We start from the raw sequence: 26,043 nt of genomic DNA, 5'->3' as shown, positions 1-26,043 counted from the left end.
CCTCACAATCTCCCCAATGAACACCTGCGCAAGAGTTTTAGCATTAGGGAGAGCCGGAAGAGCGATAAAATGTGCCATCTTGCTGAACCTGTCCACTACAACGAGTATGACCGTTTTACCCGAAGACGGAGGGAGGTCCGTAATAAAGTCCATAGACAGATGAGTCCAAGGACGCTCCGGGATCTTCAAAGGTAAGAGGGCCCCAGACGGACGGGTATGTGAGGTCTTAGAGCGCGCACAAACCCCACAGGACGCGACAAAAGTTACCACCTCTTTATGTAAGTTAGGCCACCAAAACCGACGCGAGAGGAGATCCACAGTTGCTTTACTCCCCGGGTGTCCTGCAAAAACTGAGTTATGGTGTGCCTCGATCACCTTTTGTCGCAACTGATCTGGAACGAACAGTCTCCCCGGAGGTCCAACAGGGGCGTCCCCCTGAGCCTCCAATATCTCCTCCTCCAGCTCAGAGCATACTGCCGAAACCACCACCCCCTCCTGAAGAACAGGAATCGGGTCGTCCGTATTCCCGGCCCCAGGGAAACTACGAGATAAGGCATCCGCCTTTACATTTTTAGACCCAGGACGATATGTAACGACGAAATTAAACCTGGTAAAAAACAATGACCACCTAGCTTGTCTGGGATTCAGACGTTTAGCGGACTCCAGATATAGCAGGTTCTTGTGATCGGTGATGACGGTGACCGGATGAACTGCCCCCTCCAAAAAATGGCGCCACTCCTCAAAAGCTAACTTAATGGCCAGGAGTTCCCTATTGCCGACATCGTAATTCCTCTCAGCGGACGACAATTTTTTAGAGAAAAAGGCGCACGGATGCCACTTACCAGGGGACGAACCCTGTGACAATACTGCTCCCACCCCTACCTCGGAAGCGTCTACCTCTACAAAGAATGGCTGAGACGCATCAGGTTGAATGAGTATGGGTGCCGAGGCAAAACATTTTTTCAAGGAGGAGAATGCTTGACAAGCCTTGTCAGACCACCTAGAAAAATCCGTCCCCTTTTTAGTCATGTCTGTGAGAGGCTTAACCACGGACGAGAAATTACGAATGAACTTCCGGTAATAGTTAGCAAACCCCAGGAAACGTTGTAGTGCCTTAAGATTCTCCGGCCGATCCCACTCAAGAACTGCCCGCACTTTCCCAGGGTCCATACGAAAACCGGACGCAGAAACCAGGAAGCCTAAAAACTGGAGTTCCTGTACGGCGAACACACACTTTTCCCACTTGGCATACAGTTTATTATCCCGCAAGATCTGTAACACCTGTCTAACATGCTCCTGATGAGACACCAGATCCGGCGAGTAAATTAAGATATCATCCAGATATATGACAACAAACTGTCCCACCAGGTGGCGAAAAATATCATTAACAAAGTGTTGAAACACCGCCGGGGCATTAGTCAGACCGAATGGCATGACAAGGTTCTCATAATGCCCCTCCGGAGTGTTAAAAGCCGTCTTCCACTCATCCCCCTCCTTCATCCTAATCAAATTGTACGCCCCCCTGAGATCCAACTTAGAGAACCATTTGGCGCCCACGATCTGATTAAAGAGATCGGGAATAAGTGGGAGCGGATACGGATCTCGGACCGTAATCCGATTAAGTTCACGGAAATCCAGGCAAGGGCGTAGGCCTCCATCTTTCTTCTTAACAAAGAAGAACCCCGCGGCCACCGGTGAAGATGAAGGTCTAATATGCCCCTTAGCCAGACTTTCAGAAATATAATCCTTCATGGCCTGCCTCTCAGGACCAGAAAGGTTATACAACCTAGCTTTAGGTAACTTGGCCTCAGGGAGCAGTTTTACAGAACAGTCATACTCGCGATGAGGAGGTAGTTCCTGACACCCATTCTCCGAGAATACATCCTCAAAGTCTGCCAGAAATGGAGGTAAGACCCAAGGAGTAACCGCACCGATGACCGTGTTCATGCAGTTTTTATTACAGAATTTACTCCATTGGCTTATCTCTCTGGTTTGCCAATTAATAACAGGGTTATGCTTAGCTAACCAAGGAAGGCCCAACACTATAGGAGTGGGAAGACCCTCCAACACGTAGCAAGACAACAGTTCTTTATGTATTGCCCCCACTTGAAGTTTTACGCCATGCACAGCTTGCAAAAAACTTCCCTGACCGAGAGGCCTGGCATCGATCGAGAATATGGGGATGGGTTTAGCCAACTCACTCAATCGCATACCTTGAACCCGGGCAAACCGAGCATCAACCAGATTAGCCCCGGCCCCACTATCCAGAAGAACAGATATCCTCTCAGTTCTCGTACCCACCACCACCTCCGCCGGTACGAGAAACTGAGACGAACCTAGGGACGAAATACCTACTCCCAGATTGCCGTCCACCACACAACCTGGGATCAACAGTTTTTTCGACGACTCTTTACTCAGCAAGGGGCGGGATGGACACCCCCCAATAAAATGTCCCTTTTTCCCGCAGAGGAAACACCTTCCTGTCTTATGGCGCACCACCGGTCCCCTTCCCCGAAATGATGTCCCTCCTAATTGCATAGGCTCCTCCGGACTGACCAGGGGAACCACCATATGAGGGGACCTTGTAAGAGGTGGAGACATTACAGGGGGTAGAGTTATCCCGCACCTCTCCCGAAGCCGTCTGTCAACGCGAATAGCAAGGGCCATAGCGGCTTCCAGTGACGCGGGAGAGTCATACTGTGCCAACACATCCTGTAATTTGTCGGATAAACCATGACAAAACTGGCTCCTAAGAGCCGGGTCATTCCACTGGGTGTCCGTGGCCCACCTACGGAACTCCGAACAGAATTCCTCCGCCGGACGATCTCCCTGCTGAATCCTACGTAACTTAGACTCAGCAAGGGAGATCCGATCTGGGTCATCATATACGAGTCCCAAAGCAGCGAAAAACCTATCCACTGACTGGAGAACTGGGGAGCTAGGGGGAAGAGAGAACGCCCAAGATTGTGGGTCCCCTTGTAGGAGCGAGATGACAATTCCCACCCTTTGTTCTTCACTGCCCGATGACCGAGGCCGCAGCCGAAAGTACAATTTGCATGCCTCCCGGAAAACAAAAAACTTGTCCCGCCCCCCAGTGAACCTGTCAGGGAGAGCTACTTTAGGTTCTGGTCCGGCTTGCTCCAGAGGATGCAAAACCTTGGACCTAACGTCCGCCAGCCCCATGGACAAACTCTGCAACTGCTGAGCTAGACCGGCTACTGGATCCATGGTAGCTGGAGAAAAACTAAGTTGGTCGGTGAAAATGTCACACTGTCACAGAATACTGGAGGTAGGGGGCCTAAGCTGACCCTAAGCTGGGGCCCTGACTAATCCCTCATCCTGGAGGTACTGTTAAAGGTACAGAGGTCCAGGCCGCCAGCGTAACCCCTACCTCCTGAGGATCCCTGCACCACAGTAATCTAGTCCTGAGAAGGACCCCGATCACAACAATTGGGAACCAGCGATAATATGCCCACACACAGTATTTAGACGAACGAGACAGTACAAGGGAAAAACCAAAACCACCTTGCATACAACTTCAACAAAACTACAACAGAGGGAACACCAACGGGAAAGGAGATAAATGATAAAGCGAGGAAAGGGAAATAACACTTTCAAATACACTTATCTCAGAAACTCCAAACACCACGATCCGCTCTGTAAGTCTGAATGAAAAGCTTTCACCAACACCTCACAAACAGACCTGCAGGAATATAAAGGAGTCTCACTAACGAAGCATTGATTGCAGCTGGGCGAGGCTGGACCTCAGCTAGCCCAGAGAGAGAGAGAGAATTAACTCCTACACTGCCGAGAAAACACAAAGCACCAACAAGTCAGCTGCGAGAAGTCAGGCTGTGTACTCGTGACGATCTTCGTGGCAACACACCCGTGACACTCACCCAGAGGTGTGATATCTCACTCTCAGGTAAGGATGGAGTGTGGATCAGGACCCGACACCTGCATGCATTACACCACATTGCCGTGGGGCAGGGCGACCAATATGCCCCTGAGATGGGCACGACAGTCCCTGTCCCTGGCTGGAGTGGGGGGAGGGAGCACTGAGGAAGGGGAACCCTGTAGTGCAGGAGCAGGGAGGAAGCAGTTCCTGGGTGCATTGAGAAGGGAGTATAAAAGGTGGGCACCATCTTAGTTCAGTGCAGAGAAGTCTGAGCAGAAGTGGCAGGGAGCAGGGGCTCTGCATGAGTAACAGAGGCCCAGGCCTGGAAGAGGGAGAAGGAAGGAAGAGGAGCGGAGAAGGCTCCAGGAACGAGGAATGAAGGGATCCCAGGGGTGCGGACGGGCGAGTCGCCACCTCACGCCCGAATCCACCTGCATGGAGGGGTCAGGCCAAAGGGGGAAACCGGTCCCCGAACTAGTGGAGGCAGGAAACGACCCTCAGCTAGAAACCGGAGGCTCTGACATTTTATGTGGCGCAGCCCCTCTCTACACCCGCTAGGAAGGCACCACATAGGGTCAGGGAAACTGGCGCCAAGTTTACCAAGAGGAGGCCCGAGGCAGCCGGACAGAAGTGTTGGTAAGAAAGGCCAGACAAAGGACACACAAAGGGGGTCCTGTGAAGTGCTCCAAAGTTATCTGGGAGTTGTCTGAGCCCCTCACCTGGTGAGCACAGTACGACGTGGGCAGCCGTTACCTGCAGACGTGGTCTGGATAATAAGAACTGTGAGTAAAGGCCCTGAACTGCATCACTGACTCCGTGTCGTTACTGCTGCTGCCCTGCACCATCACCCCCATCCTCCGCATACACTGCCCTGAGGCTATACTCCTCCCGTGGGGAGTTATGCTACGCTCTGCTGCACCCACAACACCAGCCTCAGTGGTCTGCCCTGTAGCGGCAGTTCACTCTGACCGCAATCCACGGGTGGCGTAGTCGGACATTTAAACATCAAAACCACATAAATAGTTCCGCCACTGGTTTGACCACCCTGAGCCACGGAACCGGGTCGCCGCCACGAAGACTACAACCACCAGCATCCACCAAAAAGGGTCCGGCTTCGGGTGTCCCAAGGCCCAGGGGGTGCATCAGAACATTTTCATCACCTTTCACAATCACCAATGGGACAAGGCAGGGATGTCCTCTGTCCCCTCTCTTATAGATCCTAGTGACGGAGCACCTGCTCTCATCAATTCGCCATAACCCCAATATTAGGTGGATTGAGGTGGGAGGCACCGAGTACAAGTGCTCTCTATTTGCTGATGATGTCCTAGTATATATCACTCAATCACATATATCCATCCATGCTGCTATGGCTGAAATAGATCACTTTGTTACATGGTCAAATTTTAAAATCAATGCAGCGAAGTCTGAGGCCCTCGATGTCTCCCTCCCCAAATCCATATAGGATTCCATATAGGATTCCATCCAGTCCAACTTTCCCTTTGCCTGGCCCTCACAGGGTATCAAATACTTAGGAATTCCTATTCATAGAGACCTCTCCCATCTATGTTATCTTAATTTTGGGCCCTTTATTGAACAACTCCATACAGACCACGGTTGGCAAGTTAGAACTGTAAGATTCACTACGTGAACCACTGGTGTTTTGTGGAAAAGCACATGTACACTGTGTTCCAAATTATTATGCAAAAAGTGTTTAGGAGTGATAAGGGAAGAATTTGTTTGTTTGTCAGTTAAACTCATTGATGGTGATGTGTGTCAGGGCTCTTTATATCACTGTAAGCAATTGCAGACACCTGTGCTAATTAGTTTGGCAGGTGTGTCCAATGAAAGGCAAGACTACTTAAGAAGGCTCTCTTACATTATTAAGCAGCCTACATTTTCTGCCAAAATGGAAAAGAAAAAGGATGTGTCGGCTGCTGAGAAGCAACAAATTGTGGAGTGTTTAGGTCAAGGCATGACTACAATCAACATTGTGCGATGATCAGGATGAAGTGTCTTGGCAATCAAGAAGTATGTAGCTGATTCACAGTACACATGTGTGCGTGCTGATAAGGGCAAATTGAGGACTCTTTCCTACAGGCAATTACATCAGGTTGAAAGAGCAGCGGCAAAAATGCCTTGTCATAGCAGCAGACAAGTTTTTGAAGCTGCTTGTGCCTCCAACGTCCCCCGAACAACAAGATGCAGGGTCCTTCAGAGGTTTGCAGCTGTGCATACGCCATCCTGTCGACCTCCTCTATCCACTTCACACAAGCAGAAACGGCTCCAGTGGGCCAAACATTACATGAAGACTGATTTCAAAACTGTTTTGTTCACGGATGAGTGCCGTGCAGCGCTCGATGGTCCAGATGGATGGAGTGGAGGATGGCTGCTTGATGGACACCCCACGCAAACACGGCTACAGCGCCAACAAGGAGGAGGTGGAGTAATGTTTTGGGCTGGAATCATGGGGAGAGAGATTGTCGGCCCCTTTAGGATCCCTGAAGGCGCTAAAGATGAACTCCATAATGTATGTGGATTTTCTCAAACAGCACTTCCTGCCATGGTTCAAGAAGAAGAACCGTGTATTTCACAGCAAGATCATTTTTCTGCATGATAATGCACCATCTCATGCTGCACATAAAACATCTGCATCTCTGGCTGATATGGGCATAAAAGGGGACAAACTTATGGTGTGACCCCCATGCTCCCCTGACCTCTACCCCATTCAGAACCTTTGGAGCATCATTAAAAGGAGTGTCTATGATGGCGGGAGGCAGTTCACATCTAAGCAACAGCTCTGGGAGGGTATTCTGTCCTCATGCAAAACAATTGAAGCAGAAACCATCCAAAACCTGACAAATTCAATGGACGAGAGAGTTCAGAAGCTCCTTTCGAACAAGGGGTCCTATGTGAAAATGTAACATCACCTAGAATAAAGTTTTGAGTTGAAAACTGTTTGATTTCAGTTTCTAACAACCTGCTAATGCTTATAATTTCAAAAATGACCATTTTTTTGGTCTTTATTAAAATGAAAAGGTTGATCGAAAAGTTTGGGGGATCTAAGAGTGTGGCAACCCAGTAGTCATGATTACTTCGAATTCTGACAATATGAGGGTCATGCTGCAGGTAGTGCAGCAAGAAGGCACTTATGTGTCTTGCGCATCTCGGAGCCCCAAAATTATTTTCCAGGCTAGATGCAGCTAAAAATTATTATTAATTTTAAATCTGGTGAAGCTTTAGTATAGATGGCCTAATAGGATCAGTGCTGCACACTGCTACAAAGCCCAAATTATTTTCCAGCCAAGATACAGATAAACATGATTAGTAATTTGAAAGCTTAAAACGGTTGGTAGGGTGATTTTAACCAATCATCAAGCTTTTACTCTCCCCAGGATGACACAGGGGTAGAAAAGTCGTTTCGGATCCATGATTTGTTCATCTTTATGAACGTGAGTCTGTCTACATTATCAGTGGAGAGCCGCGTGCGCTTATCTGTCAGCACACCACCAGCAGCGCTGAACACACGTTCAGACAGAACGCTGGCTGCGGGGCATGACAAGATCTCCAAGGCGTAAGTGGCTAGCTCCGGCCATTTATCCAGATTGGAAGCCCAAAAAGAGCCAGGGTCCAGTGACACAGTCGTGGCTTCAATGTTTACTTGGAGATACTCCTGTACCATCGTCTCTAGGCGTTGACTATGTGTCAGACTTCTTGTCTCCTGTGGCCTTGCAAAGGATGGGCTAAAAAAGTGGTGAAATGATTCCGCAAAATTGATGTTACCAGCAGATACTGTGGTTCTGTTACAGTTTGAGTGCTGAACACTTGACGGTCCCACGGTTGGCAAGTTGGAACTGTGAGATTCACTACGTGCACCACTGGTATTTTGTGGAAAAGCACATGTAAGATTCTGCAACAGTCTCTGCTGATACTCCTGCATGCGTGCATCCCTTTCTATGGCAGGAATAATTTCTGCAAATTTACTTTTGTACCGGGGATCTAACAGTGTGGCAACCCAGTAGTCAGGATTATTTCTAATTCTCACAATTTGAGGGTCATGTTGCAGGTAGTGCAGCAAGAAGGCACTCATGTGTGTTGCGCATCCAGGAGCACCAAGTCCCTGTTGTGTTGGTGGCGAGGTAACAATCATGCTTCCTTCCTCTGTCCTCTCCCCCCAACCTCGCACAACAAAAATGTGATCAAGTGTCTCCCTCATCTGATGAGTCTTCCATCAGTTCGTCCTCCACTTCTTCCTGGGCTCCTGCACCTTCCTCACTAGTTTGGCTGCTACTATGCGCCCTGGTAAAACCATCTCCCCCACCCTCACATGCCTGCCGCCTTGGTGCTGCCGACCGTCTGGACCTTGCAGATGTTAGCCCTTCCGCATACAACTCCTCCTCCTCTACTTCCTCCACCTCCTCTTGTGCCACCACCTGACTCCGAATTCTGTTTAACATGTGCTCCAGCATGTAAATCACCGGAATAGTCATGCTGATAATGGCATCGTCAGCACTAAACATCTTCGTCGCCATTTCAAAACTGTGCAGAAGGGTGCATAGGTCCCTGATCTGAGACCACTCCTCCAGCGTGATTTGCCCCACCTCTGGATCTCGTTGGCCCAGGCTATACGTCAGAACGTATTGCACCAGGGCTTGTCGGTGCTGCCACAGTCGCTGCAACATGTGCAGAGTTGAATTCCACCGGGTAGGCACATCGCATTTTAGCCGGTGAAGTGGCAGGCCCAACGACTTCTGTAGAGATGTAAGTCGCTGAGCTGCGGGCTGCGAACGGCGAAAGTGAGCACACAGCGACCGTGCCCTCTGCAGAAGGCCATCTAGTGTGGGATAGTGGGCTAAAAATTGCTGGACAACCAGGTTCAACACGTGAGCCATACAAGGCACGTGTGTGACATTGCCCAGACGAAGGGCCGCACCCAGGTTTGCAGCATTGTCGCACACGGCCTTCCCTTGTTTCAGGTCCAGTGGAGACAACCATTCATGAAATTGGTTCTCCAGAGCTGACCACAACTCCTCAGCTGTGTGACTCAAATTTCAAAGACATTTCAATGTAAAAACCGCCTGATGACGTTGAGCCCTACTGCCAGCATAGTAAGGAGGTGTGCAGGATCCCTTCTGCGCAGTTAGAAAGCTTGTGGCATGACCAGACAGGCTTTGGGTGCAGGTGGAAGACCGAGAGGAGGTTGAGGAGGCAGAAGCAGTGGAGGAACTTTGACATAAAGAGGATTGACGCACAACTCGTGGGGACGGCAAGACTTGGACAGCAGCCCCTTGTCCTGCTGTCACCATAGTTACCCAGTGCCCAGTCAGCGACATGTAACGCTCCTGTCCATGCCTACTCGTCCAAGTGTCTGTGGTGAAATGCACCCTGTCACACACAGAGTTTCTCAAAGAAGCGGTGATGTTGTGTGCGACATGCTGGTGGAGCGCAGGCACACCTTTCTTTGAGAAGTAGTGCCGACTGGGCATCTGGTACTGGGGCACTGCGACGGACATAAGGTCTCGAAAATCCTCTGTGTCCACCAGGCGGAAAGGCAGCATTTCTGTAGCCAAGAGCTTGCAGATGGTGAAATTCAACCTCTTAGCTTTCTCATGGCTAGGAGGAAATGGTCTTTTACTTGTCCACATCTGAGGGACCGAGGGCTGGCTATTGTGCTTAGACGGGGTTGATAAGGGTGTCCCCGGCAAACTGCCGGTCTGTGAGGAAGATGCAGGCGGACATGTTAGGTTGCCTTGATCCAAAGGTGGTGCTATCGATGTCGGACAGCGCTCAACACCAGCTGGTGTTACCACCTCCAAAGAAAATGATGACCTGCCAATCACGCTGGCTGTTGCGGGTAAAGAGGTGGCAGGTGTGCGCCCCAAAACAGGTGTGACTGCTGTCCCCCCAGTCACAGAGGATGAAGAGGCCGCGGATGCACAAGATATGGGAGACGGTGGTTGGCCCGGCCGGCTAGGCCGCATTGTAGCACACTGAGCTTCCCACTGCAACTTATGCTTCATGTCCATGTGCCGGTTCATGCATGAAGTACTCAAACTATGTATTTTTTGGCCTCTACTTAGCTTTTGCTGACAAATGTTACAGATAACACGAGTTGGGTCATCTTTATCGATCTGAAAAAATGCCCAGGCTATGCAAGGCTTAGCACCCATGCGACCTGAAGAGCCACCACGACTTGTGGTGAGAGGCAGAGTTGTGTTTGAGGATGCAGTTGTTGACGTGCTTCCAGTACTACGTCTCTGTCCAGGAAGGCGCAACCTGACCTCGTCGTCACTAGCATCTTCCTCCACCTCCTCTGCTGACCTCATCTCTTGGCTGACTGTGGGTTGACAGTAAGTGGGATCTCCAACCTCATCATCATCACCCTGTGCGTTATCACACCCGTCGTCCTCAGAGCCAACCTGTTCCTGCCCTGACAAAAAACTAAAGTTGTCGCTCCAATCAGGTATTTGAGTCTTATCATCGTCTTCCTCATTGTCTCCACCAACAGGAGTTACAGTTTGGGAATGAGGGTCTACATTATGGTCAGAACCTTCTGCGTCTGGTCCTGGATCCGACTCATAAAGATTCTGGGCATCAGTGCAGATCATTTCCTCGTCTGGATTCACAGAAGCGCTGGAGTCGACCTCTGATTCCCAGGCTATAGTATGAGTAAACAGCTCTGCAGACTCAACCATCTGTTCTACCTCATACTCAGACGGGCAGCTGGAGATTTGGGAGCTGTGAGGAAGCAAGTGCGATTGGGGTGACACCTTTGAGGACTGGAGTATTTGTGATGTTGAAGTTGATGTGGAGGAGAGCCCACTTAAAGGAGCACTTGATATCCGTTGAAGCACCTGCTGTTTTTGTGCCTCATCTGGAATTTGTAGCAATTGGCGTGGCCGTAAGAAAGGGATCTTATCACATTGTCCGCTAAAAGAAGTAGACATTTTAGTTTGGCTGGAAGATGGTCTTTCTTCTGCAGATGTTACTGTTGCTTTAACACCTACCCCACGGACACAACCTTTTTTCCCCTTCCCAACATGCCTATTCCCCTTTCCACCAGCAGCAGGCCTTTTTCCACTCATTTTGGTGGTTAACTAATTCACAACTCTGGAGTTGTTTGCACAAAAAAACAATGGATGGGAACCGAGCAGAGCTGAGTGGCCAAACTGTGGTATTAGGCCAAAACTATTGGCTGGGTTAGATGCAGAAAAAAATTATATTCAATTTGCAACCTGATGGAGGTCAGTATAGATGGACTAATAGAGAAAGTCCCACACACAGCTAGAAGCCCAATATTTTTTCAGAGGTAGATGCAGAAAAAAATTATTTTTAATTTGCAACCTGATGGAGATCAGTATAGATGGACTAAAAGAGAAAGTCCCACACACTGCTAGAAGGCCAAATATTTTTTCAGAGCTAGATGCAGATAAAAATTATTTTTAATTTGCAACCTGATGGAGGTCAGTATAGATGGACTAATAGAGAAAGTCCCACACACAGCTAGAAGCCCAATATTTTTTCAGAGGTAGATGCAGAAAAAAATTATTTTTAATTTGCAACCTGATGGAGATCAGTATAGATGGACTAATAGAGACAGTCCCACAAACAGCTAGAAGCCCAATATTTTTTCAGAGGTAGATGCAGAAAAAAATATATTCAGTTTGCAACCTGATGGAGGTCTGTATAGATGGATTAATAGAACAAGTCCCACACACAGCTAGAAGCCCAATATTTTTTCAGAGGTAGATGCAGAAAAAAATATATTCAGTTTGCAACCTGATGGAGGTCTGTATAGATGGATTAATAGAACAAGTCCCACACACAGCTAGAAGCCCAATATTTTTTCAGAGGTAGATGCAGAAAAAAAATATATTCAGTTTGCAACCTGATGGAGGTCTGTATAGATGGATTAATAGAACAAGTCCCACACACAGCTAGAAGCCCAATATTTTTTCAGAGGTAGATGCAGAAAAAAATATATTCAGTTTGCAACCTGATGAAGGTCTGTATAGATGGATTAATAGAACAAGTCCCACACACAGCTAGAAGCCCAATATTTTTTCAGAGGTAGATGCAGAAAAAAAAATATTCAGTTTGCAACCTGATGGAGGTCTGTATAGATGGATTAATAGAACAAGTCCCACACACAGCTAGAAGCCCAATATTTTTTCAGAGGTAGATGCAGAAAAAAATATATTCAGTTTGCAACCTGACGGAGGTCTGTATAGATGGATTAATAGAACAAGTCCCACACACAGCTAGAAGCCCAATATTTTTTCAGAGGTAGATGCAGAAAAAAATATATTCAGTTTGCAACCTGATGGAGGTCAGTATAGATGGACTAATACAACAAGTCCCACACAGCTAGAAGAACAATATTTTTTCAGAGGTAGATGCAGAAAAAAATATATTCAGTTTGCAACCTGATGGAGGTCTGTATAGATGGATTAATAGAACAAGTCCCACACACAGCTAGAAGCCCAATATTTTTTCAGAGGTAGATGCAGAAAAAAATATATTCAGTTTGCAATCTGATGGAGGTCTGTATAGATGGATTAATAGAACAAGTCCCACACACAGCTAGAAGCCCAATATTTTTTCAGAGGTAGATGCAGAAAAAAATATATTCAGTTTGCAACCTGATGGAGGTCTGTATAGATGGATTAATAGAACAAGTCCCACACACAGCTAGAAGCCCAATATTTTTTCAGAGGTAGATGCAGAAAAAAATATATTCAGTTTGCAACCTGATGGAGGTCTGTATAGATGGATTAATAGAACAAGTCCCACACACAGCTAGAAGCCCAATATTTTTTCAGAGGTAGATGCAGAAAAAAATATATTCAGTTTGCAACCTGATGGAGGTCAGTATAGATGGACTAATACAACAAGTCCCACACACAGCTAGAAGCCCAATATTTTTTCAGAGGTAGATGCAGAAAAAATATATTCAGTTTGCAACCTGATGGAGGTCTGTATAGATGGTTTAATAGAACAAGTCCCACACACAGCTAGAAGCCCAATATTTTTTCAGAGGTAGATGCAGAAAAAAATATATTCAGTTTGCAACCTGATGGAGGTCTGTATAGATGGATTAATAGAACAAGTCCCACACACAGCTAGAAGCCCAATATTTTTTCAGAGGTAGATGCAGAAAAAAATATATTCAGTTTGCAACCTGATGGAAGTCTGTATAGATGGATTAATAGAACAAGTCCCACACACAGCTAGAAGCCCAATATTTTTTCAGAGGTAGATGCAGAAAAAAATATATTCAGTTTGCAACCTGATGGAGGTCTGTATAGATGGATTAATAGAACAAGTCCCACACACAGCTAGAAGCCCAATATTTTTTCAGAGGTAGATGCAGAAAAAATATATTCAGTTTGCAACCTGATGGAGGTCTGTATAGATGGATTAATAGAACAAGTCCCACACACAGCTAGAAGCCCAATATTTTTTCAGAGGTAGATGAAGAAAAAAATATATGCAGTTTGCAACCTGATGGAGGTCAGTATAGATGGACTAATACAACAAGTCCCACACACAGCTAGAAGCCCAAAATTTTTTCAGAGCTAGATGCAGAAAAAAATTATATTCAATTTGCAACCTGATGGAGGTCAGTATAGATGGACTAATAGAATGATGCTATGCCCAAAAGATTTTACTTCACTAGGTGCAGTAAAAAAATTGGTATTCTATACACAGGTGGTATATCTTGCAACACAGATAGGCTACTCCACTGACTAACACACTCTGCAATAGGCCAAGAAGGATTAGCTTTGCTAGATTCAGCCAAATGCTGTGAAAAAAACTTGCACAGCACTGGCACAGACCTGCCTGGCAAAAACTGATAGGAACTGATGTAACCTAGTCCTGAAAAGGACTCCAATTACAATTAGTCTTTACTCCCACAATCTATCTATTTAAGAGCACAGACCTGCCTGATAAAAGTCGTAGGAAATGCTGTAACCTAGTCCTTAAAAGGACTGCAATCACAACTATTCCCTACTCCCAAGCTATCTGTATATTTGTGCGAAAATTGGCTTGAAATTAACAAGGTATAGTGCACACAGCAACAGCGGTGCCGTCTAACACGCAGCTGCAGCAGTGAGAAAATGGTGGCGACGGGGAAAATGGCTTGGTCTTATAGGGCAAGGACATGTGACATACACTGCCAATGACACATGCCCTTGCTTGTGTGAAAAAAAGCACTTCGCTCCGTGTGTGCGCTGCTGATGGGCTGACAGATTGCACCTCCCCACTGCAAATGCGGGAAAGAGAAAAAAAAATGGAGATCTTCATTGTTCCTGCAGAGATCCATCCCCTGCCCCTCCCCCCACCCCGCTGTACACTCAAACTGCGTATTAACATTAATTTTCATCATTACTGAGAAAAAATCCAGTTATGATTTTGGTGCACGAACAGTTATCGAACATAACCTCGAACAGCCGAATTTTTCTCAAATTGTTCGTGTTCGCCGAACGGCTCGAACACCGCCCAAAACAGCTCGAATTTGAGATTGGCGAACAGTTCGAGTAGAACAACGCTCATCTCTACTGAAGAGCAGAAGATCAGTTAGATGAGACAGTTGAAAAAAATCTAATAAATATTCTCTTCAATTTTTTTCTCATTTTCGTGGTTGCTAAACTCTAAGAAGAAAGAAGAGCCTGACACTTAACACGAATAATTAAAACAGACTAAAAGCATCACCAAATGTGAAAAACAATTCATGCGTTGGCCAGGAATCAAACCCGGGTCAATTACTTGGAAGGCAGCGATTCTCACCACTATACCACCAACACTTACAGAAGTCATGTTTTTTTCTTACATTTTCTGCACTAACAATACGAAATGATTAGTAAAAAGTAAGACGTGCCAGGAAAAAAAAACCCATATAAGTATTGCATTGACCAGGAATTAATCGCAGGTCAACTGCTTGGAAGGCAGGTTTGCTCACCACTATACCAAAAATGCTTAAGGTACCCAGCATTTTTTTCACATTTTCTGCACTAACCCTTCAAAATTGTTAGTAAAAATTATGACGTGCCTGAAAAAAAAACACACCCATGTTTTGCATTGGCCAGGAATCAAACCCGGGTCAACTGCTTGGAAGGCAGCTATGCTCACCACTATACCACCAATGCTTACAGGATCAGCTTTTTTTTTTACATTTTCTGCACTAACATTACAAAATAGTTTGTAAAATGTATGATATGCCAGAAATAAAACTACATAAGTATTGCATTGGCTGGGAATCGAACCCGGGCCAACTGCTTGGGAAGCAGCTATGCTCACCACTATACCACCAATGCTTACAGGATCAGCTTTTTTTTTTACATTTTCTGCACTAACATTACAAAATAGTTTGTAAAATGTATGATATGCCAGAAATAAAACTACATAAGTATTGCATTGGCTGGGAATCGAACCCGGGCCAACTGCTTGGGAAGCAGCTATGCTCACCACTATACCACCAATGCATGAACCAACTTGACTGGTTTGGGATTATGGCTGTTAAATCTGCTAAAGTTTTACTTAAAAAAAGGAGGACTGAATATGTCTTGAAAGAGCCAAATACTAAAAAGTTTAAAAACAAGGCAAAGCATTGTCCAAAACTCAAAGATGAATTCTTCTGAATCAGCTATGGAGCTTTTCCGCCAATTCTTACAATTCTCTCAATTATTTTCACTTTTTTGCCAATAAGGTAACTAAACTCTTACCAAGAAAGAAAGTACACTATGAGCCTTAGCTCAAAAAGATTACAAAGAGTCAGCACCAGCGCCAAATTACCCCTAAAGACCTCTGCCATTTTTAACACTAACTCTAAAGACAGAGGAGTTTTTGGAATCAGTTATGTAGCTTTTAAACCTCTGCCTACAAATTCTCTCAATTAGCTTGGCTTTTTGCCAACTAAGGTAGCTAACGTGTTACCAAGAAAGAAATAAAAGCATAAGCCTTAGCACAGAAAGTGAAAAAGAGTCCAAACACCACCAAATGCAAAAAAACAATGAGTTCTTCAAGAATTAAACTATGGCCTATTGTTTTAAAAGCAACTACACCCACCAGCATAACACCAATGCCAACCCTGACAATGCTTTCATATGGGAGACTAACCCTACAAAGTGTTTAATCAACAACTGAAGAGCAGAAGATCAGTTAGATGAGACAGTTGAAAAAAAGCTAAGAAATATTCTCTTCAATTTTTTTCTCATTTTCGTGGTTGCTAAACTCTAAGAAGAAAGAAGAACCTGAGACTTAACACGAAAAATTAAAACAGACTAAAAGCATCACCAAATGTGAAAAACAATTCATGCGTTGGCCAGGAATCAAAGCCGGGTCAATTATTTGGAAGGCAGCGATTCTCACCACTATACCACCAACACTTACAGAAGCCATGTTTTTTTCTTACATTTTCTGCACTAACAATACGAAATGATTAGTAAAAAGTAAGACGTGCCAGGAAAAAAAAACCCATATAAGTATTGCATTGACCAGGAATTAATCGCAGGTCAACTGCTTGGAAGGCAGGTTTGCTCACCACTATACCAAAAATGCTTAAGGTACCCAGCATTTTTTTCACATTTTCTGCACTAACCCTACAAAATTGTTAGTAAAAAGTATGACGTGCCTGAAAAAAAAAAACACCGATGTTTTGTATTGGCTGGGAATTGAACCCAGGTCAACTGCTTGGAAGGCAGCTATGCTCACCACTATACCACCAATGCTTACAGGGTCAGCTTTTTTTTTTACATTTTCTGCACTAACATTACAAAATCGTTTGTAAAATGTATGATATGCCAGAAATAAAACTACATAAGTATTGCATTGGCTGGGAATCGAACCCGGGTCAAATGCTTGGGAAGCAGCTATGCTCACCACTATACCACAAATGCATGAACCAACTTGACTGGTTTGGGATTATGGCTGTTAAATCTGCTAAAGTTTTACTTAAAAAAAGGAGGACTGAATATGCCTTGAAGGAGCCAAATACTAAAAAGTTTAAAAACAAGGCAAAGCATTGTCCAAAACTCAAAGATGAATTCTTGTGAATCAGCTATGGAGCTTTTCCACCAATTCTTACAATTCTCTCAATTATTTTCACTTTTTTGCCAATAAGGTAACTAAACTCTTACCAAGAAATAAAGTACACTATGAGCCTTAGCTCAAAAAGATTACAAAGAGTCAGCACCAGCACCAAATTCCCCCTAAAGACCTCTGCCATTTTTGGCATTTTTAACACTAACTCTAAAGACAGAGGAGTTTTTGGAATCAGTTATGTAGCTTTTCCACCTCTGCCTACAAATTCTCTCAATAAGCTTTGATTTCTGCCCACTAAGGTAGCTAAAGTGTTACCAAGAAAGAAATAAAAGCATAAGCCTTAGCACAGAAAGTGAAAAAGATTCCAAACACCACCAAATGCAAGAAAACAATGAGTTCTTCAATGAATTAATCTATGGCCTATTGTTTTAAAAGCAACTACACCAACCAGCATAACACCTATGGCAACCCTGACATTGCTTTCGTATTGGAGACTAACCCTACAAAGTGTTTAATCAACAACTGAAGAGCAGAAGATCAGTTAGATGAGACAGTTGAAAAAAAGCTAAGAAATATTCTCTTCAATTTTTTTCTCATTTTCGTGGTTGCTAAACTCTAAGAAGAAAGAAGAGCATGAGCCTTAACACGAAAAATTAAAACAGACTAAAAGCATCACCAAATGTGAAAAACAATTCATGCGTTGGCCAGAAATCGAACCCGGGTCAACTGCTTGGAAGGCAGCGATTCTCACCACTATACCACCAACACTTACAGAAGCCATGTTTTTTTCTTACATTTTCTGCACTAACAATACGAAATTATTAGTAAAAAGTAAGACGTGCCAGGAAAAAAAACCCCGCATAAGTATTGCATTGACCAGGAATCAATCGCAGGTCAACTGCTTGGAAGGCAGGTTTGCTCACCACTATACCAAAAATGCTTAAGGTACCCAGCATTTTTTTCACATTTTCTGCACTAACCCTACAAAATTGTTAGTAAAAAGTATGACGTGCCTGAAAAAAAAAAACAACGATGTTTTGTATTGGCTGGGAATTGAACCCAGGTCAATTGCTTGGAAGGCAGCTATGCTCACCACTATACCACCAATGCTTACAGGGTCAGCTTTTTTTTTTACATTTTCTGCACTAACATAACAAAATAGTTTGTAAAATGTATGATATGCCAGAAATAAAACTACATAAGTATTGCATTGGCTGGGAATCGAACCCGAGTCAACTGCTTGGGAAGCAGCTATGCTCACCACTATACCACCAATGCATGAACCCACTTGACTGGTTTGGGATTTTGGCTGTTAAATCTGCTAAAGTTTTACTTAAAAAAGGAGGACTGAATATGTCTTGAAAGAGCCAATTACTAAAAAGTTTAAAAACAAGGCAAAGCATTGTCCAAAACTCAAAGATGAATTCTTGTGAATCAGCTATGGAGCTTTTCCACCAATTCTTACAATTCTCTCAATTATTTTCACTTTTTTTTTGCAATAAGGTAACTAAACTCTTACCAAGAAAGAAAGTACACTATGAGCCTTAGCTCAAAAAGATTACAAAGAGTCAGCACCAGCACCAAATTACCCCTAAAGACCTCTGCCATTTTTAGCATTTTTAACACTAACTCTAAAGACAGAGGAGTTTTTGGAATCAGTTATGTAGCTTTTCCACCTCTGCCTACAAATTCTCTCAATTAGCTTTGCTTTTTGCCAACTAAGGTAGCTAAAGTGTTACCAAGAAAGAAATAAAAGCATAAGCCTTAGCACAGAAAGTGAAAAAGAGTCCAAACACCACCAAATGCAAAAAAACAATGAGTTCTTCAAGAATTAAACTATGGCCTATTGTTTTAAAAGCAACTACACCCACCAGCATAACACCAATGCCAACCCTGACATTGCTTTCGTATTGGAGACTAACCCTACAAAGTGTTTAATCAACAACTGAAGAGCAGAAGATCAGTTAGATGAGACAGTTGAAAAAAAGCTAAGAAATATTCTCTTCAATTTTTTTCTCATTTTCGTGGTTGCTAAACTCTAAGAAGAAAGAAGAGCCTGAGACTTAACACGAAAAATTAAAACAGACTAAAAGCATCACCAAATGTGAAAAACAATTCATGCGTTGGCTGAGAATCGAACTCGGGTCAACTACTTGGAAGACAGCGATTCTCACCACTATACCACCAACACTTACAGAAGCCATGTTTTTTTCTTACATTTTCTGCACTAACAATACGAAATTATTAGTAAAAAGTAAGACGTGCCAGGAAAAAAAACCCCACATAAGTATTGCATTGACCAGGAATCAATCGCAGGTCAACTGCTTGACAGGCAGGTTTGCTCACCACTATACCAAAAATGCTTAAGGTACCCAGCATTTTTTTCACATTTTCTGCACTAACCCTACAAAATTGTTAGTAAAAAGTATGATGTGCCTGAAAAAAAAAAACACTGATGTTTTGCATTGGCCAGAAATTGAACCCAGGTCAACTGCTTGGAAGGCAGCTATGCTCACCACTATACCACCAATGCTTATAGTGTCAGCTTTTTTTTTACATTTTCTGCACTAACATTACAAAATAGTTTGTAAAATGTATGATATGCCAGAAATAAAACTACATAAGTATTGCATTGGCTGGAAATCGAACCTGGGTGAACTGCTTGGGAAGCAGCAATGCTCACCACTATACCACCAATGCATGAACCCACTTGACTGGTTTGGGATTTTGGCTGTTAAATCTGCTAAAGTTTTACTTAAAAAAGGAGGACTGAATATGTCTTGAAAGAGCCAATTACTAAAAAGTTTAAAAACAAGGCAAAGCATTGTCCAAAACTCAAAGATGAATTCTTGTGAATCAGCTATGGAGCTTTTCCACCAATTCTTACAATTCTCTCAATTATTTTCACTTTTTTTTTGCAATAAGGTAACTAAACTCTTACCAAGAAAGAAAGTACACTATGAGCCTTAGCTCAAAAAGATTACAAAGAGTCAGCACCAGCACCAAATTACCCCTAAAGACCTCTGCCATTTTTAGCATTTTTAACACTAACTCTAAAGACAGAGGAGTTTTTGGAATCAGTTATGTAGCTTTTCCACCTCTGCCTACAAATTCTCTCAATTAGCTTTGCTTTCTGCCCACTAAGGTAGCTAAAGTGTTACCAAGAAAGAAATAAAAGCATAAGCCTTTGCACAGAAAGTGAAAAAGATTCCAAACACCACCAAATGCAAAAAAACAATGAGTTCTTCAAGAATTAAACTATGGCCTATTGTTTTAAAAGCAACTACACCAAACAGCATAACACCAATGCCAACCCTGATATTGTTTTCGTATTGGAGACTAACACCTAAAGTATTTAATCAACAACTGAAGAGCAGAAGATCAGTTAGATGAGACAGTTGAAAAAAAGCTAAGAAATATTCTCTTCAATTTTTTTCTCATTTTCGTGGTTGCTAAACTCTAAGAAGAAAGAAGAGCATGAGCCTTAACACGAAAAATTAAAACAGACTAAAAGCATCACTAAATGTGAAAAACAATTCATGCGTTGGCTGAGAATCAAATTCGGGTCAACTACTTGGAAGGCAGAGATTCTCACCACTATACCACCAACACTTACAGTAGCCATGTTTTTTTCTTACATTTTCTGCACTAACAATACGAAATTATTAGTAAAAAGTAAGACGTGCCAGGAAAAAAAACCCCACATAAGTATTGCATTGACCAGGAATCAATCGCAGGTCAACTGCTTGGAAGGCAGGTTTGCTCACCACTATACCAAAAATGCTTAAGGTACCCAGCATTTTTTTCACATTTTCTGCACTAACCCTACAAAATTGTTAGTAAAAAGTATGACGTGCCTGAAAAAAAAAAAACACACAAATGTTTTGTATTGGCCAGGAATTGAACCCGGGTCAACTGCTTGGAAGACAGCTATGCTCACCACTATACCACCAATGCTTACAGGGTCAGCTTTTTTTTTTACATTTTCTGCACTAACATTACAAAATAGTTTGTAAAATGTATGATATGCCAGAAATAAAACTACATAAGTATTGCATTGGCTGGAAATTGAACCCGGATCAACTGCTTGGGAAGCAGCTATGCTCACCACTATACCACCAATGCATGAACCAACTTGACTGGTTTGGGATTTTGGCTGTTAAATCTGCCAAAGTTTTACTTAAAAAAAGGAGGACTGAATATGTCTTGAAAGAGCCAATTACTAAAAAGTTTAAAAACAAGGCAAAGCATTATCCAAAACTCAAAGATGAATTCTTGTGAATCAGCTATGGAGCTTTTCCAACAATTCTTACAATTCTCTCAATTATTTTCACTTTTTTGCCAATAAGGTAACTAAACTCTTACCAAGAAAGAAAGTACACTATGAGCCTTAGCTCAAAAAGATTACAAAGAGTCAGCACCAGCACCAAATTACCCCTAAAGACCTCTGCCATTTTTGGCATTTTTAACACTAACTCTAAAGACAGAGGAGTTTTTGGAATCAGTTATGTAGCTTTTCCACCTCTGCCTACAAATTCTCTCAATTAGCTTTGCTTTTTGCCAACTAAGGTAGCTAAAGTGTTACCAAGAAAGAAATAAAAGCATAAGCCTTAGCACAGAAAGTGAAAAAGAGTCCAAACACCACCAAATGCAAAAAAACAATGAGTTCTTCAAGAATTAAACTATGGCCTATTGTTTTAAAAGCAACTACACCCACCAGCATAACACCAATGCCAACCCTGACATTGCTTTCATATTGGAGACTAACCCTACAAAGTGTTTAATCAACAACTGAAGAGCAGAAGATCAGTTAGATGAGACAGTTGAAAAAAAGCTAAGAAATATTCTCTTCAATTTTTTTCTCATTTTCGTGGTTGCTAAACTCGAAGAAGAAAGAAGAGCCTGAGACTTAACATGAAAAATTAAAACAGACTAAAAGCATCACCAAATGTGAAAAACAATTCATGCGTTGGCTGAGAATCAAATTCGGGTCAACTACTTGGAAGGCAGAGATTCTCACCACTATACCACCAACACTTACAGTAGCCATCTTTTTTTCTTACATTTTCTGCACTAACAATACGAAATTATTAGTAAAAAGTAAGACGTGCCAGGAAAAAAAACCCCACATAAGTATTGCATTGACCAGGAATCAATCGCAGGTCAACTGCTTGGAAGGCAGGTTTGCTCACCACTATACCAAAAATGCTTAAGGTACCCAGCATTTTTTTCACATTTTCTGCACTAACCCTACAAAATTGTTAGTAAAAAGTATGACGTGCCTGAAAAAAAAACACACAAATGTTTTGTATTGGCCAGGAATTGAACCAGGGTCAACTGCTTGGAAGGCAGCTATGCTCACCACTATACCACCAATGCTTACAGGGTCAGCTTTTTTTTTTACATTTTCTGCACTAACATTACAAAATAGTTTGTAAAATGTATGATATGCCAGAAATAAAACTACATAAGTATTGCATTGGCTGGAAATTGAACCCGGATCAACTGCTTGGGAAGCAGCTATGCTCACCACTATACCACCAATGCATGAACCAACTTGACTGGTTTGGGATTTTGGCTGTTAAATCTGCCAAAGTTTTACTTAAAAAAAGGAGGACTGAATATGTCTTGAAAGAGCCAATTGCTAAAAAGTTTAAAAACAAGGCAAAGCATTGTCCAAAACTCAAAGATGAATTCTTGTGAATCAGCTATGGAGCTTTTCCAACAATTCTTACAATTCTCTCAATTATTTTCACTTTTTTGCCAATAAGGTAACTAAACTCTTACCAAGAAAGAAAGTACACTATGAGCCTTAGCTCAAAAAGATTACAAAGAGTCAGCACCAGCACCAAATTCCCCCTAAAGACCTCTGCCATTTTTGGCATTTTTAACACTAACTCTAAAGACAGAGGAGTTTTTGGAATCAGTTATGTAGCTTTTCCACCTCTGCCTACAAATTCTCTCAATTAGCTTTGCTTTTTGCCAACTAAGGTAGCTAAAGTGTTACCAAGAAAGAAATAAAAGCATAAGCCTTAGCACAGAAAGTGAAAAAGAGTCCAAACACCACCAAATGCAAAAAAACAATGAGTTCTTCAAGAATTAAACTATGGCCTATTGTTTTAAAAGCAACTACACCCACCAGCATAACATCAATGCCAACCCTGACATTGCTTTCGTATTGGAGACTAACCCTACAAAGTATTTAATCAACAACTGAAGAGCAGAAGATCAGTTAAATGAGACAGTTGAAAAAAAGCTAAGAAATATTCTCTTCAATTTTTTTCTCATTTTCGTGGTTGCTAAACTCTAAGAAGAAAGAAGAGCATGAGCCTTAACACGAAAAATTAAAACAGACTAAAAGCATCACCAAATGTGAAAAACAATTCATGTGTTGGCCGGGAATCGAACCCGGGTCAACTGCTTGGAAGGCAGCTATGCTCACCACTATACCACCAACACTTACAGAAGCCATGTTTTTTTCTTACATTTTCTGCACTAACAATACAAAATTATTAGTAAAAAGTAAGACGTGCCAGGAAAAAAAAACCCACATAAGTATTGCATTGACCAGGAATCAATCGCAGGTCAACTGCTTGGAAGGCAGATTTGCTCACCACTATACCAAAAATGCTTAAGGTACCCAGCATTTTTTTCACATTTTCTGCACTAACCCTACAAAATTGTTAGCAAAAATTATGACGTGCCTGAAAAAAAAACACAACCATGTTTTGCATTGGCCAGGAATCGAACCTGGGTCAACTGCTTGGAAGGCAGCTATGTTCATCACTATACCACCAATACTTACAGGATCAGCTTTTTTTTTTACATTTTCTGCACTAACATTACAAAATTGTTTGTAAAATGTATGATATGCCAGAAATAAAACTACATAAGTATTGCATTGGCTGGGAATCGAACCTGGGTCAACTGCTTGGGAAGCAGCTATGCTCACCACTATACCACCAATGCATGAACCAACTTGACTGGTTTGGGATTATGGCTGTTAAATCTGCTAAAGTTTTACTTAAAAAAAGGAGGACTGAATATGTCTTGAAAGAGCCAATTACTAAAAAGTTTAAAAACAAGGCAAAGCATTGTCCAAAACTCAAAGATGAATTCTTGTGAATCAGCTATGGAGCTTTTCCACCAATTCTTACAATTCTCTCAATTATTTTCAATTTTTTGCCAATAAGGTAACTAAACTCTTACCAAGAACGAAAGTACACTATGAGCCTTAGCTCAAAAAGATTACAAAGAGTCAGCACCATCACCAAATTACCCCTAAAGATCTCTGCCATTTTTGGCATTTTTAACACTAACTCTAAAGACAGAGGAGTTTTTGAAATCAGTTATGTAGCTTTTCCACCTCTGCCTACAAATTCTCTCAATTAGCTTTGCTTTTTGCCAACTAAGGTAGCTAAAGTGTTACCAAGAAAGAAATAAAAGCATAAGCCTTAGCACAGAAAGTGAAAAAGAGTCCAAACACCACCAAATGCAAAAAACAATGAGTTCTTCAAGAATTAAACTATGGCCTATTGTTTTAAAAGCAATTACACCCACCAGCATAACACCAATGCCAACCCTGACATTGCTTTCATATTGGAGACTAACCCTACAAAGTGTTTAATCAACAACTGAAGAGCAGAAGATCAGTTAGATGAGACAGTTGAAAAAAAGCTAAGAAATATTCTCTTCAATTTTTTTCTCATTTTCGTGGTTGCTAAACTCTAAGAAGAAAGAAGGGCCTGAGACTTAACGCGAAAAATTAAAACAGACTAAAAGCATCACCAAATGTGTAAAACAATTTATGCGTTGGCTGAGAATCGAACTCGCGTCAAGTACTTGGAAAGCAGCGACTCTCACCACTATACCACCAACACTTACAGAAGCCATGGTTTTTTCTTACATTTTCTGCACTTAAAATACAAAATTATTAGTAAAAAGTAAGACGTGCCAGGAAAAAAAAAGCCACATAAGTATTGCATCGACCAGGAATCAATCGCAGGTCAACTGCTTGGAAGGCAGGTTTGCTCACCACTATACCAAAAATGCTTAAGGTACCCAGCATTTCTTTCACATTTTCTGCACTAACCCTACAAAATTGTTAGTAAAAATTATGACGTGCCTGAAAAAAAAACACACCCATATTTTGCATTGGCCAGGAATCGAACCCGGGTCAAGTGCTTGGAAGGCAGCTATGCTCAACACTATACCACCAATGCTTACAGGATCAGCTTTTTTTTTGACATTTTCTGCACTAACATTACAAAATAGTTTGTAAAATGTATGATATGCCAGAAATAAAACTACATAAGTATTGCATTGGCCGGGAATCGAACCCAGGTCAACTGCTTGGGAAGCAGCTATGCTCACCACTATACCACCAATGCATGGACCAACTTGACTGGTTTGGGATTATGGCTGTTAAATCTGCTAAAGTTTTACTTAAAAAAAGGAGGACTGAATATGTCTTGAAAGAGCCAATTACTAAAAAGTTTAAAAACAAGGCAAAGCATTGTCCAAAACTCAAAGATGAATTCTTGTGAATCAGCTATGTAGCTTTTCCACCAATTCTTACATTTCTCTCAATTATTTTCACTTTTTTGCCAATAAGGTAACTAAACTCTTACCAAGAAAGAAAGTACACTATGAGCCTTAGCTCAAACAGATTACAAAGAGTCAACACCAGCACCAAATTCCCCCTAAAGACCTCTGCCATTTTTGGCATTTTTAACACTAACTCTAAAGAAAGAGGAGTTTTTGGAATCAGTTATGTAGCTTTTCCACCTCTGCCTACAAATTCTCTCAATTAGCTTTGCTTTCTGCCCACTAAGGTAGCTAAAGTGTTACCAAGAAAGAAATAAAAGCATAAGCCTTAGCACAGAAAGTGAAAAAGATTCCTAACACCACCAAATGCAAAAAAACAATGAGTTCTTCAAGAATTAAACTATGGCCTATTGTTTTAAAAGCAACTACACCCACAAGCATAACACCAATGCCAACCCTGACATTGCTTTCGTATTGGAGACTAACCCTACAAAGTATTTAATCAACAACTGAAGAGCAGAAGATCAGTTAGATGAGACAGTTGAAAAAAAGCTAAG

General features: G+C 42.5%; 5 non-coding genes across 5 annotated transcripts; all 5 read right to left on the bottom strand.

Annotated features, from left to right (window-relative positions):
- Positions 1-15,141: 15,141 nt before the first annotated feature.
- On the bottom strand, positions 15,142-15,213 carry TRNAG-CCC (transfer RNA glycine (anticodon CCC)). Its single transcript has one exon. It is a non-coding gene; the product is annotated as a tRNA-Gly (tRNA).
- Positions 15,214-15,309: 96 nt separating this feature from the next.
- On the bottom strand, positions 15,310-15,381 carry TRNAG-CCC (transfer RNA glycine (anticodon CCC)). The gene has a single exon. It is a non-coding gene; the product is annotated as a tRNA-Gly (tRNA).
- Positions 15,382-16,554: 1,173 nt separating this feature from the next.
- TRNAG-UCC (transfer RNA glycine (anticodon UCC)) lies at positions 16,555-16,626 on the bottom strand. The gene has a single exon. It is a non-coding gene; the product is annotated as a tRNA-Gly (tRNA).
- Positions 16,627-23,326: 6,700 nt separating this feature from the next.
- Positions 23,327-23,398, bottom strand: TRNAG-UCC (transfer RNA glycine (anticodon UCC)). Its single transcript has one exon. It is a non-coding gene; the product is annotated as a tRNA-Gly (tRNA).
- A 1,859-nt stretch (positions 23,399-25,257) lies between these two features.
- Positions 25,258-25,329, bottom strand: TRNAG-CCC (transfer RNA glycine (anticodon CCC)). Its single transcript has one exon. It is a non-coding gene; the product is annotated as a tRNA-Gly (tRNA).
- Between the last annotated feature and the right edge of the window lie 714 nt (positions 25,330-26,043).

Source organism: Phyllobates terribilis, unplaced genomic scaffold, assembly GCF_046119375.1.
Source record: "Phyllobates terribilis strain yellow unplaced genomic scaffold, ASM4611937v1 Scaffold_3__8_contigs__length_932513732, whole genome shotgun sequence".
NCBI lineage: Eukaryota > Metazoa > Chordata > Amphibia > Anura > Dendrobatidae > Phyllobates > Phyllobates terribilis.
The sequence above is the reverse complement of the archived record's forward strand: the minus strand, read 5'-3'. Positions and strand labels throughout refer to the sequence as shown.